Raw genomic sequence first — 19,326 nt, 5'->3', positions numbered from 1 at the left:
GAACAGGACTTTGGGATTGATAAAATGCTCTTTCTTGTGTTATCTCATTAATTTCTCACCAACCCCTTGGAGGTATTATTTATAACCAATTTGCAGATGGAGGAACTGCTCGGAGACAGGCCACAAAAGCAGCTGGAACCTCGTGACATCAGTGGCCAGCATCCTTTAATGAGAATTTGTTCCTTGATGTCTCCCTGGGATTATCCCAAGGTAAGTAAGGGCCTCCTGCTGGTCAGCTAGATGACCCAGCCGAGTGATTGTAATTGTTCTGAATGGTATAGGCTCACAAATGCTTTTTTAGAGAAAGAAAACTTAGCCAAGATGGGATTTTCCCAAAAGAATTCTTTAGAAAGAGTGCCAGAACCTTTCCCTTCCACCTTGACAGTCCCCAGAGACAAACTGAAAGGACCTCGCTTAATGTCTCATCCGAAGGGTATTTGCAAGCACTGGCTTCATCATTCAAAGCAGGAAAGGCCTTTGTCATGGTCAAATGGCTTTAATGTGTTTTGAATGCTACATAAATTCAAACTTGATGGCTCATTTATTTGTTGGATTGAAGTTTTATACAATAAACTAAGCCTTGGTATTTACTAATAACTTGGGCAATGCCCTTTGTTTGTTTAGAACAGACAGAAGGCAAAGAAGTTGACCGAGTCCCTCACGGCCAATATGGTGTTCAGATCCTGGCATTTCCTGGGACAGTTTATGGGCTGGTGGGAGGGAGGATAAGAGGGTTGTGTGGAGGGGGCAGGGGACACCGTGGGGAGAGGGGGAGAGGGAAACACTGCAGGCAGGTGTCTTCCAGACCTATTTGACATAGCCCCTCCACGGCTGCTTTGACTGCTGAATTCAGTGAGCTGGGAATTCAGAACTGTGAGTGACAGGCCAGGCTTGGCTAGTGACTTGTGTCATGACCTTGGGAGATTCATTGTCCCCTGCTGTGCCTCACTGTCTCACTCTGGGGGAAAGAAAAAGAAAGAAAAGCTTATAATAAATTCTTTTCCTCATTCAAGGTGAGTTTCCTTCAACTACTTTCAGGAGATCTTGGCTCTTTATCAGTACCCCACAAACAAAGACCTTTCTCTTTCTCAAACTCCTGTAGGCATTATTTCCCCACGTTCATGGACAAGAACGCAGGCTCTGTGTCAGAGCTGAGAGCGAGTCCCAAGCCTACCACTCATCTCCATGTAGCAAGTTAGGAAGGTTTTGAGCTTCCCTTCCCTTGTCTGTGAGATGGTAATCACAGTATATTAACCTGGTGATGTTACGTATTGTGAAAAGTAAATGATGGAATTCATGTTAGGCCCTCAGCTCAGTGCCTGGCATTTAGGAAGTACTCCTTACAAATAAGAACAACATGTTTCAGGATCCAGAATAAGTTGCAAGATCCTAGAGGGGAGGGACTGGTGGTTTGCAACCCTTCCTCCTCCAGCACGTGGAGATGGACTTATTTGCCGCGGTAACAGATTTTCCTAGCCAAACTCTCAGACAGATAATGTGATGGCCCCTCCAAGGACTCGCTGAGAGGAGCAGCATCTTTGGGTTCATTTGAAGGGCAAGAATAAGTGGGCAGAATTTAGAAATCGTTACATTTCCATGGCCGAGGAGATATATTCCTGTTAAGAGTGGATGATAGGAGCCTTCAGTGCCTCCCATTTCCAGGCATCGAAGACCCCTCCAGTCCTTATCTCTAGTCCAGCGGCTCATTAGCTGGAGCAGGCTCTGGCCCCAACAGGATATATGAGGTAAGGCCCTGCTGGACAAGAGTCTCCACCAGGGTCACAGGCATCTCAAGGACTCCTGGGTGCTGGCACCTGTCTACCTGGGTCAGGGAGGGGCTTTCATGTCCAGGTGGTGTCCCTCAATGGTGCAGTGGCAGCCTCTGGGTCAGAGAGCACTGAAGGGTGGCAGCTGAGGGTCTTTCTGGCCCAGGGTACATCTTATCTATTGCCAGCAGGTGGTGGGGGGAGGTAGAGTGGGGAATGCAAAGCAGGCAAGCTCCAAATGACTAACAATGTGCTTGTTTGGACTAGTTTTAGAATAAGTGGGTGTATAAAAATTGGGTTTCATCAGGATTTTTAGCTAATGGGTCTCAGCCTATAGAAATAAATAACCCAGGGGCAATACAGAGGCCACATTTGACTCATTTTTTGTACCAAGCATATATCAATCACTCATTTTGGTTTTAGGTTTTGTTTTTTTTTCTGAATAATGTTTCATTGTATAGATATTCCGCATTTTGTCCATCCATTCATCAGTTGATGGACCTGTGGATGTTTCAATATTTGTTATAAGTAGTGCTGCTATGAACATTCATGTACAAGTTTTTTTTGTTGAGATATGTTTTCATTTTTCTCAGGAAGATTCCTGGGAGTGGCATAGTCTGATCATAGGATGAGTTTCTATTTACTTATTTAAATATAGTTTTAATTTGCATTTCTCTGATGACCAATAATGTTGATTATCTTTCCATGTGCTTTTTCATATATCTTCTTGGTGATATGTCTATTCAATTTTTTTGCTCATTTTATTTTATTTAATTAATTATTTTTAAAAAATATATTTTATTGATTTTTTACAGAGAGGAAGGGAGAGAGATATAGAGTTAGAAACATCGATGAGAGAGAAACATCGATCAGCTGCCTCCTGCACATCTCCTACTGGGGATGTGCCCACAACCCAGGTACATGCCCTTGACCGGAATCAAATCTGGGACCTTTCAGTCCGCAGGCCGACGCTCTATCCACTGAACCAAACCGGTTTCGGCAATTTTTTTTGCTCATTTTAAAATTGAGTTGTCTTCTTTATTTATTCTATTATTTATTCTAGATACAAGTCTATTTGTAGCTATACACTTTGAAAATGTTTTTTCCTAGTTTATGACTTGTTTCTTCGTTTCCTTAGTGGTATCTTTTGAAAATACCATTACATAAAAAGTTGTTAATTTTTTAACTTTATTTTTATTGTTGATATTATTATAGATGTCCTCATTTCCACCCCCCCTCCCCCCACCTTTGCCCATCTCCACCCAGCCCTCACCCCTTTTGGCCATCACCACACTGTTGTCTGTGTCTATGGTTTATACATATATTTTATTTGGCTAATCCCTTCACCTTCTTTCATCCAGTTCCTCCCACCCCCTGCCCCCAAACCCCCAACCCCCACCTCCCGTCCCGACGGTTGTCAATCTGTTCCATGCATCCATGCCTCTAGTTCTATTTTGTTTGTCAGTTTATTTTGTTCATTAGATTCCCCATATAAGTGAAATCATGTGATACTTGCCTTTCTCTGACTGGCTTACTTCACTTAGCATAATAACATCCAGGTCCATCCATGCTGTCGAAAAAGGTAAGATTTCCCTTTTTTTAGGGCCATGTAGTATTCCATTGTGTAAATGCACCACAGCTTTTTTATCCACTCATTTACTGGTAGGCACTTAGGCTGTTTCCAGATCTTGGATATTGCAAATAACACTGCTATGAACATAGGTGTGCATATATTCTTTTGAATTGGTATTTTGGGACTCTTAGGATATATTCCTAGAAGTGGGATCCCTGGGTCAAAAGACAGTTCCATTTTTTATTTTTTGAGGAAACTCCACACTGTTTTCCACAGTGGCTGCACCAGTTTACATCAGTGCACTAGGGTTCCCTTTTTTCCACTTTTTCACCAGCACTTGTTTGTTGATTTATTGATGGTAGCCCAAATCCTAGAAGACAACATAGGCAGTAAAAGTCTCAGACATCTCTTGTAGCAATATTTTTGCCAACATATCGCCTAGAGCATGGGAAACAAAGGAAAAAATAAACAAATGGAACTACATCAAACTTAAAAGCTTCTGCACAGCAAAACAACAAGAAGAACAACAAAGACACCAACATTAACAAAATGAAAAAGGAACCCAGTGTATAAGAAAATATATTTGCTAATGATACATCTTACAAGGGGTTAATTTCCAAAATATATGAGGAACGTATACAACTCAACACAAGGAAGAAAAACAATAAATTAAAAAATGGGCAAAGGACCTGAATAGACATTTCTCTAAAGAGGACATACAGCCCTAGTCAGTTTGGCTCAGTGGATAGAGCGTCGATCTGCAAACTGAAAGGTTCCGGGTTCGATTCCTGTCAAGGGCACATGCCCGGGTTGTGGGCTCGATCCCCAGTGCGGGGCTTGCGGGAGGCAGCCGCTCAATGATTCTCTCTCATCATTGATGTTTCTATCTCTCTCTCCCTCTTCCTTCCTCTCTGAAATCAATAAAAAATATCCTATATAATCAAGAGGTAATATGCAAATTGACCACCACACCCTCGTCAAGATGGCTGCCCCTATGTGGTCAAAGATGGCTGCCCCCATGTGGTCACAAGATGGCCACCACAAGATGGCCAGCAGGGGAGAGCAGTTGGGGGGGACCAGGCCTGCAGGGGAGGGCAGTTAGGGGCGACCAGGCCAGCAGGGGAGGGCATTTGGGAGCGACTGGGCCTACAGGGGAGGGCATTTGGGGGGACTGGGCCTACAGGGGAGGGCAGTTGGGGGCGACCAGTCCAGCAGGGGAGGGCAGTTGCTGGGGACTAGGCTGGCAGGGGAAGGCAGTTAGGGGTGACCAGGCCGGCAGGGGAGGGCAGTTGGGGGCAACCAGGCCAGCAGGGGAGGGCAGTTGGGGGCAATTGGGCTGGCAGGAGAGCAGTTAGGTGTCAATCAGGCTGGCAGGGGAGTGGTTAGGAGGTGATCAGGCTGGCAGGCAGAGTGGTGAGGGGCAATCAGGCAGGCAGGCGAGCAGTTGGGAGCCAGCAGTCCCGGATTGTGAGAGGCACTAAACCGGCAGTTGGACATCACCCGAGTGGTCCCAGATTGGAGAGGGTGCAGGCTGGGCTGAGGGACAACTCCCCTCAGTGCATGAATTTTGTGCACCGGGCCTCTAGTATATATATAAAAAGAGGACATACAGATGGCCAATAGAGATGTAAAAAGATGCTCAATGTCACTAATCATCAGAGGCATGCAAATTAAAACCACAATGAGATATTACCTCATACCTGCCAGAATGGCTACCATCAATAAAAAGATGTTTTGATGAAATCTGATTTAGCAAATGTTTCTTTTGTGGATCATGCTTTTGGTATTGTATCTAAGAGGTTTTGTCTAATTCAAAGTCCTAAGAATTAATTTCTGTTTTTTCTTTCTAGAAGTTTTATAGTTTTACCTCTTAAATTTAGTCCATTTTGAATTAATTTTGTGTGTGTGGTGTGGAGTAAGGGTGTAGATGAATCATTTTGCACATGTATATTCAATCGTCTCATCATTGTTTTCTGAAAAGACTATTCTTTCCCCCATTGAATTGTCTTGACATCTTCGTTAAAAATCAGTTGACCAAAAATGTGTTTATTTTTAGACTCAATTATGTTTAATTTAAATATATACATATCTCCTTACACCAGTATCACACTCTCTTGATTACTATTGCTTTATAGTAAATTTTGAAGTGAAATTTCTCCCACATTTTTCTTCTTCATAATTGGTTTGATTATTCTGAGACTTTTGCCTTTTTACATGTATTTTAAGATCAGCTTGTTAATTTCTGAAAAATACTGTTGGAATTTTAATAGAGGTTATGTTGAATTTATAGATTAATATGGGGAAAACTGACTTTTTAACATTTTTGTCTTCCAACCCATGAATATGGAATATCTCCCCTTATATTTATCTCTTCTTTAGTGGTTTGTAATTTTCAGTGTACAAGTCTTACATTTATTGGTAAATCTATTCCTATATATTTTATTCTTCTTAATGCTATTATGAATGAAATTGTTTACATGTTGTGAATTATTAATTGCAATTATGTCAAAATACAATCGATTTTTGTATATTGATCCTATTTCCTGTGCTCTTGCTGTACTCATATATTAATTTTTAGTAGTTTAAAGAGAATATTGTATGGATTTCTTAGGATTTTCTCTATACAGACTCATGTAATATGCAAATAAAGACCATTTTACTTCTTACTTTTAACTTGAATGGTTTTAATTAAAATTTTTCCCTTTTAAAAAAATATATTTTATTGATTTTTTTACAGAGAAGAAGGGAGAGGGAGAGGAAGTTAGAAACATCGATGAGAGAGAGAGAAATATCAATCAGCTGCCTCCTGCACACCCCTCACTGGGGATGTGCCTGCAACCAAGGTGCATGCCCTTGACCGGAATTGAACCTGGGACTTTTCAGTCCACAGGCCAACGCTCTATCCACTAAGCCAAACCGGTCAGGGCTAAAATTTTTCCCTTTTATTCAGTAGCTAAAACCTCTAGCACAATGTTAAATAAAAGGTGGCAAGAGAGAGACATTCTTACTTTGTTCCTGAACTTAAGAAGAGAATATTTAGTCTTTCACCACTGAGTATGATATTTAGCTGTAAGTTTTTCATAGATGCACTTTATCAGGTTGAGGAAGGTTTAGCCTTTCTCTTCCTAGTTTGTTGAAAATTTTTACTTGAATGGGTGTTGAATTTTGTTAAATGCTTCTTCTGCATCTATTGAGATAATCATGTGGCTTTTGTGCTTTATTCTATTAACATGGCACTTTACATTAATTAATGTTCAGATTTTAAACCAATCTTGCATTACTGAGATAAGTCCTACATGGTCATGGTGTGTAATTCTTTTTACATTTCAAGATTCATTTTGCCAATATTTTGTTGAGGATTTTTGTATCTATATTCATGAAGATATTAGTCTGCAGTTTTACTTTCTGGTAATATCTTTGTCTGACTTTGACATCAGGGTAATACTGACTTCATAAAATGACTTGGGAAGTGTTTCCTTTACTTATATTTTCTGGAAGGATTTTTTGAGGATTAGTAGTATTTATTATTTAAATATTTGATAGAATTCACTAATGAAGCCAGTTGGGTCTGGAGGGGGTTGTGTGTGGCTTTTTAAATTAGTAGCTTTTTAGATTAGTAATTCATTTTCTTTTGTTGTTGTTATAGGTCTATTCATATTTTAAAATTTCTTCTGAAGTTCATTTTGATAATTAGTGTGCTTCTAGGAATTTGTCGATTTTATTTAAACTGTCTAATCTATTGCCATAAATTATTTTTACTAATCCATTATAATTCCTTTAATTTCTGAAGGGTAGGTAGTGATATCTTCTCTTTCAGTCTTGACTTTTGTTATTTATATCTTCTCTTTCTCTCTATCTCTTGATTTCTCTCTCTCTTTTGTGCTTGGGTCAATTTAGCTAAAGGCTGTCAATTTTATTCATCTTTTGAAAGACCAACTTTGATTTCATTGATATTTCAGTATTATTATTTTTTTCTGTTTCATTGATGTCCACTATAATTTTTTACTATTTTCTTTTTCTGTTTGCTCTAGGCTTAGTTTGCTCCTTTTTCCTAGTTTCTTAAGGTAGAAGCATTAAGTTATTGATTTTTTATTTTTTAATATAAGCACTTAAAGCTATAGATTTTCCTCTTAGCATGTCTCTAGCTACAATCCATATATTTTTGATATTTTGTATTTTTATTTAAAATGTTTTTTTAATTTCCATTGTGATTTTTTTCTTTGACTCATTGAAGTGTCTTATTTAATTTCTAGATATGAAGTGTCTTATTTAATTTCTAGATATTTGTGGATTTCCCAATTTTATTTCTGTTGCTGATTTTTAATTTAATTCCTTGTGATTGAATTTTTTCCCTAGCAACTTCAATATGTCCTCCCACTGCCTCTGGCCTCCATGTTTAAAATTAGTCAGATGTTTATTGTACTTATGTCACTTTGTATGTGATGAGTCATTTTTCTCTTGCTGCTTTCAAGCTTGTGTTTAGCTTTCCAGATCTATTTATATTTATCTTACTTGGAGTTCATAAAACTTATTTAATCTGTAGATTAATATTTCTCATCAATTTGGGAGGTTTTTGCCTTTTTTTCTCAAATATTTTTGTTCTCTCTCACACTTACTTCCTTCTGAGATTCTCATTACATGTATGTTGGTGTGCTCAATAGAGTCTTACAGCTTTTTGAGGGCTTTCCCCTCCTCCTCCTCTTCCTCCTTCTCCTCTTCTTTTTCTTCCTCTTCCTTCCCCATCTTCTCCACTTCCTCTTCCTCCTCTTCCTTCTTTTTCTGCTTCTGCTTCTTTTGTTCTTCACATTGGATAATTTCTATTGATTTATATTCAAGGTCACTGATTCTTTATTATGCCATCTCTAATATTATGTTGAGCCCCTCCAGTAAAAATTCCATTTGACTTGCTGGATTCCATTTCAACTTTGTTCTTTTACAAATATAATTTCTACCTTTATGTTGCTATTCTCTATTTGATTAGTCATTGTCATCATATTTTCCCTTCATTTTTAAAGTATAATTCTTTTGGTTTTTGAACATATTTTTACTAGCTAGTTTGAAGTTTTTCTGTGCTAAGTCCATCATTGTACAAGACGTCTCAGGGACTGTCGTTTGACTGCTTTTTTTCTGGGCCTTTCCCACTTTCATATTTCCTTGAATGTCTTGTAATCTTTTATTAGGAACTAGACATTTTAGATAATATATTGTAGTAATTCTGGATTCTTACTTCCTGACTTGGAATTGTTATTGCTGTGAGGTTTATGTTCATTTGTTTGTTCATTGACTTGCCTGTACTTATTCTGTAGTCTTTCTTTACTTCAGTGTGTGACAGCTGATATCTTTGCTGAGTTTTTTGTTTTGTTTTTATTTCTAAACTTAGTGTTCTACTACTCACCTTTAGTTCAGAATAGCTTACTTATTGATCAGAGGTTATACTCAAACACATTGAGCCAGTGAGACTTTTACCCTTTGCTGGTGGATCTTTACATGGTTTGGAGAACACATTCAAGTTTAGGGAGTTTAGAAATCTGCCTCTGCTCTTACTTTCTACCAGACCTGTGTATGTCTTCTCTGCATGTACACAGGCTGTCACATTATTCAGGAATGTGTAGAAGCTAGAGTTTTCTCTAGTTTCTCCTGAGCATGCACTTAGCCTTTGAGTATGATTACAGACTTTCAGACCTCTAGGGATAGGATGGATTTTTTCTAGACCCACTATGACTATCTAGTTCCCTAGGTGTCCCTGTCAAATTTCTGACTATGCTTCTATTATATTGCTTGTGAGTGTGATATTTGGCTTTTCTCTTTTGTTTGCTTATGCAATCACCTCTGTTTTCCATGATTTCAGGGACATGTGATTTTTTCCCCATGTCCTACTCCAAATCAAGTCAGCCTCCTCTGGCAGAAAAGCCTGCCCTGCCCTGGTAGACCTGCTAAATGTACTAATAGAACATCCCCAGGCTAAGATATCAGAGTCCAACTGCCCTTAGCCAAGTTTCAGTGGGTTTGCTTAAATAAACATTTCTAAAATTCTTGCCAGTTTGGTCAGTTTCCAGTGTGTCAAAGTTGTTTTTGACAATTTTGTCCAGTTCTATAGTTGTTTTGGTGGAAAGAATTTGCTGAGCTCCTCTCTCTGCCATTCTGGAAATCCTACCTCTTCAATATAATTTTATGTCATTATCTCTCTATTGTGCACTGCTTTGCTGAGACTGGTAACCAGAGGCCCAGATCGCCTCCTAAGACACAAACTGAGCCATCAAACTCTCTTGACTCAAATTTTAAATCTCAATGGGAGTGATACAAAAACAGAAAATAAAAGGTTGCACTTCATTTATTTTAGCCACACCCTGACAAGATTCTTGGTTATCTCCTGCACCTACATTTCCAGCACTCCCCTGGTTCCCATTGTAGACAAAGCCTGTTTCTCTAACCTTTCATCAATCGTGGAAGGACCCCCAAGTCCATCCAAAAATACCTTTTCTGCTCGAGTTAACCAGAGCCTGTTTCTGTTGCTTGCTAACAAAGAACCTGGCTGATACAGCCTTGGAAGGGATGTGCAGAAGGAATCTTTAAAGACTCCAGATAAGAGGCCAATTATTCACTTGACAGTTTTCGGAATTGCCACTACACACATGTGCCTGTGGGAAGCTCCTGAGCCGGCGGTGTGCTGTGTGTCTGATGAGATCCCACTGGAGGGGCCAAGTCTGCACCTGTCACCAGCCACAAAGAGGATCCAATTTTTATTCATTTCATCTGGAGAGCCATCTGGGCTGGGAATAGCAGTAATAATAACAAATCATTGTCACCAGATTTCCTCATAGATAGCACTTCTTTTTTGTTGCTCTTGTTAAAAATCAAGTTTTCAGGTCTGCTGGTGGATAAGCTGCCAGCAATGGTTATAAAGGCTGCTATGGCCGGCTGTGTCTGGGCCTAGGAGCATGGCATAGAGGGACATGGCTGATGGTAGTCTTTTCTGGAGGGGCAGGAACTTTGGAGGAAAGTCCCAGAAGGCTAATGGAAGCCTTGCTTATCAACATCATCTATGGCAATTGAGGTTTTGTTTGATGTGAGCAGGATGTGGGTGCAAAGTAAGCAGTCTGTGATGTTAAGTAGCATTAGTAGCGATATATTATCTTTTTTAAAAATATGTTTTTATTGATTTTAGAGAGAGAAAAATGGAGAAGGATAGAGAGATAGAAATGTTAATGAGAGAGAAGCATTGTACGCCTCCCACTGGGGATCAAGCCTGAAACCTGGGCCTGTGCCCTGATTGAGAATCAAATTGATGGCCTCTTGGTTTGTGGGTTGATGCTCACCCACTGAACCATACCGCTGGGAAGGAGAGGTATATTATCTTAAGGGAGATGATAGTCCTCTATTTCATGCTTTTCAGGGAAAAGTGTGTCTTCATTTGGGCCCTATACATTTTGCATTCTATAGACTAACAAGAACACATTCAGAGGAGAACAATCAAGATAACAAATTGATGGAAATTACCATGTGATGAACAATGGAAGGAACAGAGGGTATTTATTTTATAGAGGAGAAAATGAGGGGTGGGAATAGAGAAGGGAATGTATGAAAGATACTGTTTAAAATCTGCAGGTTTGCCCAGCTGGTGAGGCTCAGTGGTTGAGTGTTGACCTCTGAACCAGGAGGTCATGGTTCCATTCCCAGTCAGGGCACATGCCTGGGTTGTGAGCTTGATGCCCAGTTGGGGTGTGTGTGTGCGGTGTGTGATTCTCTCTCATCACTGATGTTTCTCTCTCTCTCTCTCTCTCTCTCTCTCTCTCTCTCTCTCTCCCCCTTCCTCTCTGGAATCAATACAAAAAAAACACACATTTAAAATCTGCAGGTCTGACAGGTAGAAGAAGGATAAAGTTTGTTCTGTCTGCTCCTGGAGACAGATCTAGGATCACTGGGCAGACACTACAAACAGACACATTTTCATTCCATATCCTTCTCTGTGAAATGCTTAAATATGTTTTTCCAAAGGACATCTGGAAATGGATTTTCACCTTGTAATTCCAGTCCAAGAATGTATTATTGTGAACACTGAAGTCGTTAATTTATAAATACTGACACTGATAATTGGCAGTAGGTGATAGCTCTATCACTTATGCATGTTTATCTTGGGGTTTGTTTACTTTTTAAAAAATTAAGCTTAGAGGTTGTATTATAGATTGTAACCTGTAGTAGCAAATATGTGTTTTATATTTTGAAATTAATACACTGTGTAAACCTTATTTATAAAAGAACTATGTATGTTTTGGGCTTTTATTTGCCTACGGGTGTTTAAGAGTTTTAAAAGAATTTGTATAGCCATGTCTAGGAGCTCTGAGAAATGAAAGAAGATACACCAATAAAACCTTAAGGAAGAGATCAAATAGCTGACAAGTGAAAGGCTAACAGTAAACTTGGAGGAAAGTGGAAATTAGAAGAAGAGCAAACAGCCCTACAACTGTCAGTTAGAAGGAGCAGAGGAGAGCCATCCATCAGCTGTAATCAAGGCAGATAGGCACAGCACAGAGAGTTAGAACTGTGTGCACTGCCTGCATGTGGGACTGTAGGACCCTATTGTATATCATCATTTAAACGATCATCCACAAGTCACAGGAGTAAGACTCAGCACCATGGCTAGCTCACGCAACACCTTTGGGTGAATTAGAAAAAGACACCCTACTAGGCGATGCAGTCCTAAAGGTGAATCACTTAGTAGAACATGGGCTAGAGTTCAGTTTTTTCACACCACTTGTGTGGAGCATCTCTGTGCAGGGAATTGCTGTATCCACAGGCCTGAAGAGTCTTGACAGGATCCATTCCTAAGATCTGGAACCCATATTTAGAACTCTGTATCTGAACGCTCTAAAGGTTGGGTTAGAAGAATGAGGTGATTCATTCTGTTTGGGATGGAATATGTCATACCATGTGCAAGGAATGGTAAGAAAGAACTTCCAGAATTATCCAAATTTGAAATGTAAAGTCTTAGGACAAAGTGGCTTTCCTATAATTAGAGGGGACCAAGAAGAGGTTTGGTTGTAGGAAATCAGAAAACAGTCTAGTTGCTACAATTCAGATCTAAAGTCTGAGGAGCAAGGTTGGTGAGCCTATGCCAGTGGTTTTCAAATGGGAGGGTGCATTAGAACCTCCTGAAGGTTGCAAGCACACACTGCTGGACCCCAACTCCCAGGGTTTCTTATTTAGTAGATTCTAACAGGTTCCCAGGTCATGCTGACGATGCTGGTCTCGGGACCATACTTTGAGACTGGCCTATCGAGTCATTTGCAAATTTTAATGTGGGTAAAAATCACTTAGAGATCTTGTTCAATTGTAGTGGGTCTGGGGTGGGGCCTGAGATTCTGCATTTCTTGGACAAGCTTCCAGGTGCTGGCTCAAGGACCTGGCTTTGAGTATCCAAGGCCTTGGGGTGGTTCCATGGCAGATGCTGAGCCTGAAGTCACATGACAAATTATCTTAGCTGTAGATATTTAGAGGACTCTTGGGCAGGGAGCCAGGTAGTTCATTCATTCATTCCACAGATATGAGTGCCTACTGAATGCCAGGTGCTGTTCAAGGTGCTGGGGACACAGCAGTGAACAAGCAAAGCCCTCGCTTTCCTGGAATTCACATTACAGAGAAGTAAAATCATGTTTTCAGCTCATTCCCTAGTCTCAGAGGATTCTTCTTTTGGCTTCACTTTTCATATCACAGTTTATCCCAAAGAAGGAGAAGAAATTTAAAAGACTGTGGAAAAGTAGAATAACTTAAAATACTTATTTCTTTTCATATTAAGAAGTGTAAAATTTCTTAGACTTCTGAATAAATTTTTCAGAGAAATGTTCATATATTTATATAGGCGTACTATACTCACTTTCTGTGAATAATTTCCAACCAAATGTTAGATGCATCTTAATGCCACCATCATGTAGAGATGTAGACATAGTTAAAACCTGGACATTGACTTTAAAGTAGGATGGTTTAAAAATAGGGATCAGGTCAATATTTGAAGCGAGTGAATGGGAATTTTCCAGTGACTTCTACCTTCCTCCCAGGAAGTGTAGGTGAGTGGGAAGGAAACACTTAGGTCATGGGAAATCCAGGTGAGGCAGTGAAGTATAGTGGCTAAACACATGGGTTTGAACCCTGTCCCCATCACTTACAAATTATGTGTTTCTATTCCCTATCTGAAAAGGGGGAATAAAGTCTACCTTACAAGGTGGCTGATAGAAAAAAGACAAGGTCCATCTATGTTGTTACAAATGGCAGGATTTTTAATCCTATATAATAAAAGGCTAATATGCAAATTGATTGAATGGCAGAACAACCAGTCATTATGATGTGCACTGACCACCAGGAGGCAGACGCTCAACACAGGAGCTGCCCACTGGTGGTCAGTGTGCTCCCACAGGGGGAGCGCTGCTCAGCCAGAAGCAGGATTCACGTCTGGAGAGCGCAGCGGGAGCCTCTCCCGCCTCCACGGCAGTGCTAAGGATGTCTGAGGGGGAGCAGGCCTAAGCCATCAGTTGGACATCCCCTCCGAGGGCTCCTGGACTGCGAGAGGGCACAGGCCGGGCTGAGGGACCCCACGAGTGCACGAATTTCGTGCACTGGGCCTCTAGTAGTTAAATAATATTCCAATATATATATATATATATATATATATATATATATCTTAATATATCCATTCTTCTTGCGTTCATTTGCTGATAAACACTTAGGTTGTTTCCCTATCTTAGCTATTATGAATAATGGTACAATAATCATGAGAATGCAGATAACTTTTGATATTTTGTTTTCATTTCCTTTGGATACACACCCAGAAGTGGAATTGTTGGGTCTATGGTAGTTTCACTTTTAATTTTTTGAGGAACTTCCATACTGTTTTCCACAGTGACTGAAACAATTTAAATCCCCACCAACAGTATAAAGCAGTTTCTTTTCTTTTTAGTTTAGTGTAGTCCCACTTGTTTATTTTTGCTTTTGTTGCATGTGCTTTTCTTGTCATATAAAAAAAATCATTGCCAATAACTATGTGAAGGAGCTTTCTCCCTATGTTTTCTTCTAGGAGTTTTATTGCTTCAGGTCTTATGTTTAAGTCTTCAATCCATTTCGAGTTAATTTTTGAGAGTGGCATGAGGTAGGGGTTTAATATCATTCTTCTGCATGTGCTTATCTAGTTTTCCCAACATCATTTATTGAAGACACTATTCCTTCCTCGTTGAGTATTCTTGGCTCCCTTATCAAACATTAGTTGACTGTGTATGTGGGCTCTCTATTCTGTTCCATTGGTCTGTGTGTCTAATTTTATGCCACTACAGTATTGTTTTTATTAGTATAGCTTTGGGTCATAGTTTGAAGTAAAAAAGTGTGTTACCTCCAGCTTGTTCATCTTTCTCAGGATTGTCTTGGTATTCAGAGTCTTTTGTGGTTCCATACAAATTTTAAGACTTGGCTTTTCTACAGTGCAAAACATGCCATTGGAATTTTGATTGGGATTGCATGGAATCTATAGATAGCTCTGGGTAGTTCTTCCTTTTCCATAACAAACAGCCTGTGCTTGCAGCTGGGTAGCTTTCTTATTCTGCTTCCTTCCCACAGATGGTTGGGGATCCAAAGTCCTCTTTTCATTTTATTCTGCTACTGTCTCTTGCAGTTCAGGATGCTATTGCTTCTGCCTGTGTAATTCTCTTGAAAATTTTGTGGGTTATTATGAATCTTATTGGAGTTCACTTCATTGACAAAAACCACAGAAGGCCTTTGAGACAGACCCTCTCTATCCCAGACTCCCTGTACGGCTGCCAAGGGCAATATCCATATGAGCCTAGAAGCTCTTTTATTTAAGAGGTACGATCTACAAAGCATGACCTTAAGATCCTTAGATGCTTTTCATCTGGATGATAGTGTCTTGAGATACCATCTTGAATTTTTTGGAAATCTTTAAAAAAGTGTTTTAAAGCCACTCCTCTGGCTTCCTTCTTACCCTCTGACCACATTTTCTTAAAAATCTTCCTCCTGAGGCTCCTTTTTATTTTAAGAACCCTCTACTGACTTAAAATATTGTCTTGGGCCCTTTGTATTTCCTCCAAATTCCACTTGAAAATGGAATAGTTGGTTTTTTAGTTTACCTGTTTGTACCTCTCTGCTCTCATTTTATTATAGGCACTAGAAGAAACCAGGGGCCACCTTTAACCCTCTACCCCTACATTTCCTTGGTTAGATTGTAGAGTTCACTGAGTGCATTTGTTTACTTTCCGTATTACTGCAGGTGATGGTTTGCTAACTTTCCACCACTACATAACACTGGTTTCCTTTCCTTCAGCTTCTTATAACATTTTCCTCCCTTTCCCTTCAGCTCTCACTGACATAATTCTCAAGGCCCTTGTCTCTCGCCCAGTGTCAAAGCCAGTACCACATGTTTTACATTTTAATTATAGCAATCCCTCATTTCCAGGTACCAAAATTTGTTTTGTTACTACCACTGTGCGGAAAATTGCCTTAAAACTTAGTGGCTTACATCAACAATTTTATTTTGCTTATAATTTTGTGCATCATAAATTTGAAAAGGGCTCAGCTGAACAGTTCTCACTTGAGGTTACTCATGCAGCTGCACTAAGATGTCAGCTGGGGCTGCAAAAATATAAAATGAAATCCGATGACTTGCCTGGGCTAGATGTCCAAGATGGCTCCCTTGCACAATTAGGAGTTGATGCTGGCTGTCAGCTGTGAGCTCCACTGGGCTGTCCATCAGAGTGTCTATGGGTGGGCTCTCCAGCATGGCAGTCTCAGGACACCTGTCTTCTGACATGGTGCTGGTTTCCCCCAGTGCTCACATCCCCACAGAACCAGGCAAAAGCCGCCTGGCATCTTCTGACCCAGTTCTGAAAGTTATACAGCATCGCTCCTGCTGCATTCTGTGGGCTACAACAAGCTCAGTAAGTCATTGCAGATACCAAGGGAGGAGACTCTATGAGAGGAGTGACAAAGAATGCAGGTATCTTTGAAAACTGCCACACAACATATGAACTCCTCTAGGATGAAGTACAAGAAGCAGGATATAAAATTGCATGGACACCGTCACTGAAGCGATACACACAAAAATGGGTATGTGGAGAACACTGGGAAGGAATGCACAAAATTATTGTGATTATTTTGTTATTGTTTGCCTCCATTTATTTTATCATAACTTTTCTTTCATTGTTCTTATAGTTTACACTTAGCGTAGCCATGATAATCACTTGGAACTTGGTTTTGGGTGAGTTGGGGCGTTGATAATATGGCTAATCGGACATGGAAGCAGTGCTGGCTGTGGTGGGAATCAGCCAAGCAGTGTTTTTCGGGCTTTTATGTGACACCTCTAGGGCAGTCTGACTTAGGGCCAGCAAGAAGCCCAAAGGTGTTTTCTTCTTAGTTGCAGGTTCAAGAACTCCATTCCATACATTCATTACAATCAAATTCTGCCCCCCCCCCAAAAAATTAATAGGAGAAAATAGATCAAATGATGAAACTGGAGAATGGTACAAACCTATCCAGACAGAATGTGCTGGTATTTAGTCACGCAATTAATGCAGAGTCAAAAGCCATCATGTGTTATACACCAAACCACATCACATCTGGCCCCCACATTCTGATGTCCAGAGAGCTTTCCTAACAAGCTTTTGCTCACATAGTGGGTCTGGATTATAATACAAATGAAAAGAACTGTTATGGACTGAACTGTGTACTCCGAAAATTAATATGTTGAAGGCTTAGCCTCCAATGTGACTGTATAAGGAAATAATTAAGGTTAAAGGAGGTCATCAGGGTAGGGCCCTAATCCAATAAGGATCTCTCTCTCTCTCTCTCTCTCTCTCTCTCTCTCTCTCCACAAACAGAGGAAAGGCCATGTAAGGACACAGAGAGGCAGTAGCCATCTGCAAGCCAGGAAGAGAGGCCTCAGGAGTAGCACAACCTGCCAAAACTTTGATCTGGACTTCCAGCCTCCAGAACTGTGGGAAAATAAATTTCTGTTGTTTAAGCCACCAAGTCTGTGCTACTTCGTTATGGCAATCAGAGCAGACCACTACAAGGCCCTTCAAACTAGTTCCTGGTATCCTTTGGACATGCCCCTATCATTTATTGAGCACTTCTTTACTTTCTGACACAATGAGATGTTTTACATCATCGAATGCTTCCCCTGCCTGTGGTAGGCAGAACAATGCTCCCCCCCCCCCCCCCCCCCCCCGCCCAAAGTTGGTCACATCTTAATCCTCCAAACCTGTGAATGTGTTACCTGGAAAGGCAGTTTGTGTGCCTGCCATGAGAATGAAGAAAAAAAATCTTGAGAAATACTCCTTTGTAATTTTTTCTAATGAAAAAAATATTGAAAATGAACTTAATTGAAACTTAAGGAAACAAGGAGCTGTTTCAAGGATGAGGATGGTTCACTTCTTACCATCTCTGCACCACAGAGATGAGTGAAAATGGTACAAAGTTGCCATGGCATGGACGTGAAGTGGGGGCAAGGAGAAATGGAGAGCTTATCCCATTGAAATGGGCCACGCACAAACTGAAAACTGTCCTTTGAGGAAAAACTTAGAACATATAAACGAATCCCCAATAATTCCAGCGTGTCTACAGGAGGACACAGAGTTAAGACCTGAGGGGAAGACAAAGATGTTTAAGACATGGTCCCTGTGCGCAAGGAATGGACAAACTGGGGATAGATTCTCATCTGTGTGGGCAACCAAAGGGATTACCTGAAATATATAAGGACATTTTCCTGGTGCTGGCAAGTAAATCAGAGGATTCATTTAGTGACTCAAATGATGGAAATATTTAAAAGCTAGAAGGCAGAAAGACACAGCAGTGAGGAATCTGATTTGAAAAGATCAGGAGAGAAAATCATACTCATCCGAAATGAAGCGTCACTATAGCAGAAGGAAGCCTGATACAAAAGCAACTACAGCATGTGGCAGGTCAAGGTCTTTGTGATCAGCACACCTGTGCTTGCAGATCTTAAACAGCTGCTCGTGAGTAATGTTTGCAGGAACAAGGCAACTGCAGAATTGGAGAACACTAGTGCTGTGGCTGAAGCTGCTGCTGCTGCTGGTATCACCTGTAAGCTGGTGAAGAAATAAGCTGGAAATCTTCAAAAGCATTCTGGTGACGTGACCTCTTCTGAGCTTCTCATGGTTGACTTCTGTTCCACATGAACCTGCCAGAGGTCTTCAAGGTTAACTTCATGCTGAACTCGAGAGCACCATATGCCTCTTCACCTTTGTAGCATGTCGATAATGGAAGAGTTTAAGAATTTCCCAGATCTGCACAAGAGACATGCATTGTGGAGTAGTTTTGGAATGATTGTGCAGGTACAGGCCTTAGAAGCATTATAGGCTATGTGACCTTAGTTGAGTTACTAAACCTCTCCGAGCCTCAATTTTTCTTCTATACAATAGGAATGACAGTACAACAAACACTCTCATGATAAGAGGGGGTATTTACCTGGTTGACTCCAGATCAGACTCCTTTGCAGGATGCTTGGATTCTTGGAGAGAGACTGACTGAAACCTGTGCTCTTCCCCATTGACCAAGCTGCCTGTGGCTCTTAGCAGGCCCTAGAGCTCAGTGAGAAAACCCTTTCTTCCTTATTGTAGAGCTTGGCTGAGTCAGCTTGGCCTAAAGGGGAAAAGGGCAATCCCATGTAGCTTCCTTATCAGGGGACATCTGGAGCCTTTCTGTTGGCTGCTGAGGGAAGCTGATCTGAGCCCCAAAGAAGCAGAAGGGTGCATGTCAGGGAAGCTGAGCTGAGAAGGATCAGAGGTATGAGCTTTTTTCTGTGTTTTACTTCACTGTCATTGCCTCCATAGCTCTGCTAGGTCTCATTTACAGTGACAACCTGGTCTCTGATCCCCAGTGGGAATCAAGTGGAAAGGCCTACCTTTATTTGGGATTCATTGGACTTAAGGAGCAGAGCCCTCGATTCCTTGAGGTCAGACTGGTGAAGTCACC

Source organism: Myotis yumanensis, unplaced genomic scaffold, assembly GCF_028538775.1.
Source record: "Myotis yumanensis isolate MYYU_CA2020_CCGP unplaced genomic scaffold, mMyoYum1.0.hap1 SCAF_1, whole genome shotgun sequence".
In the NCBI taxonomy this organism is placed as follows: domain Eukaryota; kingdom Metazoa; phylum Chordata; class Mammalia; order Chiroptera; family Vespertilionidae; genus Myotis; species Myotis yumanensis.
This window is presented reverse-complemented; position numbering follows the sequence as displayed.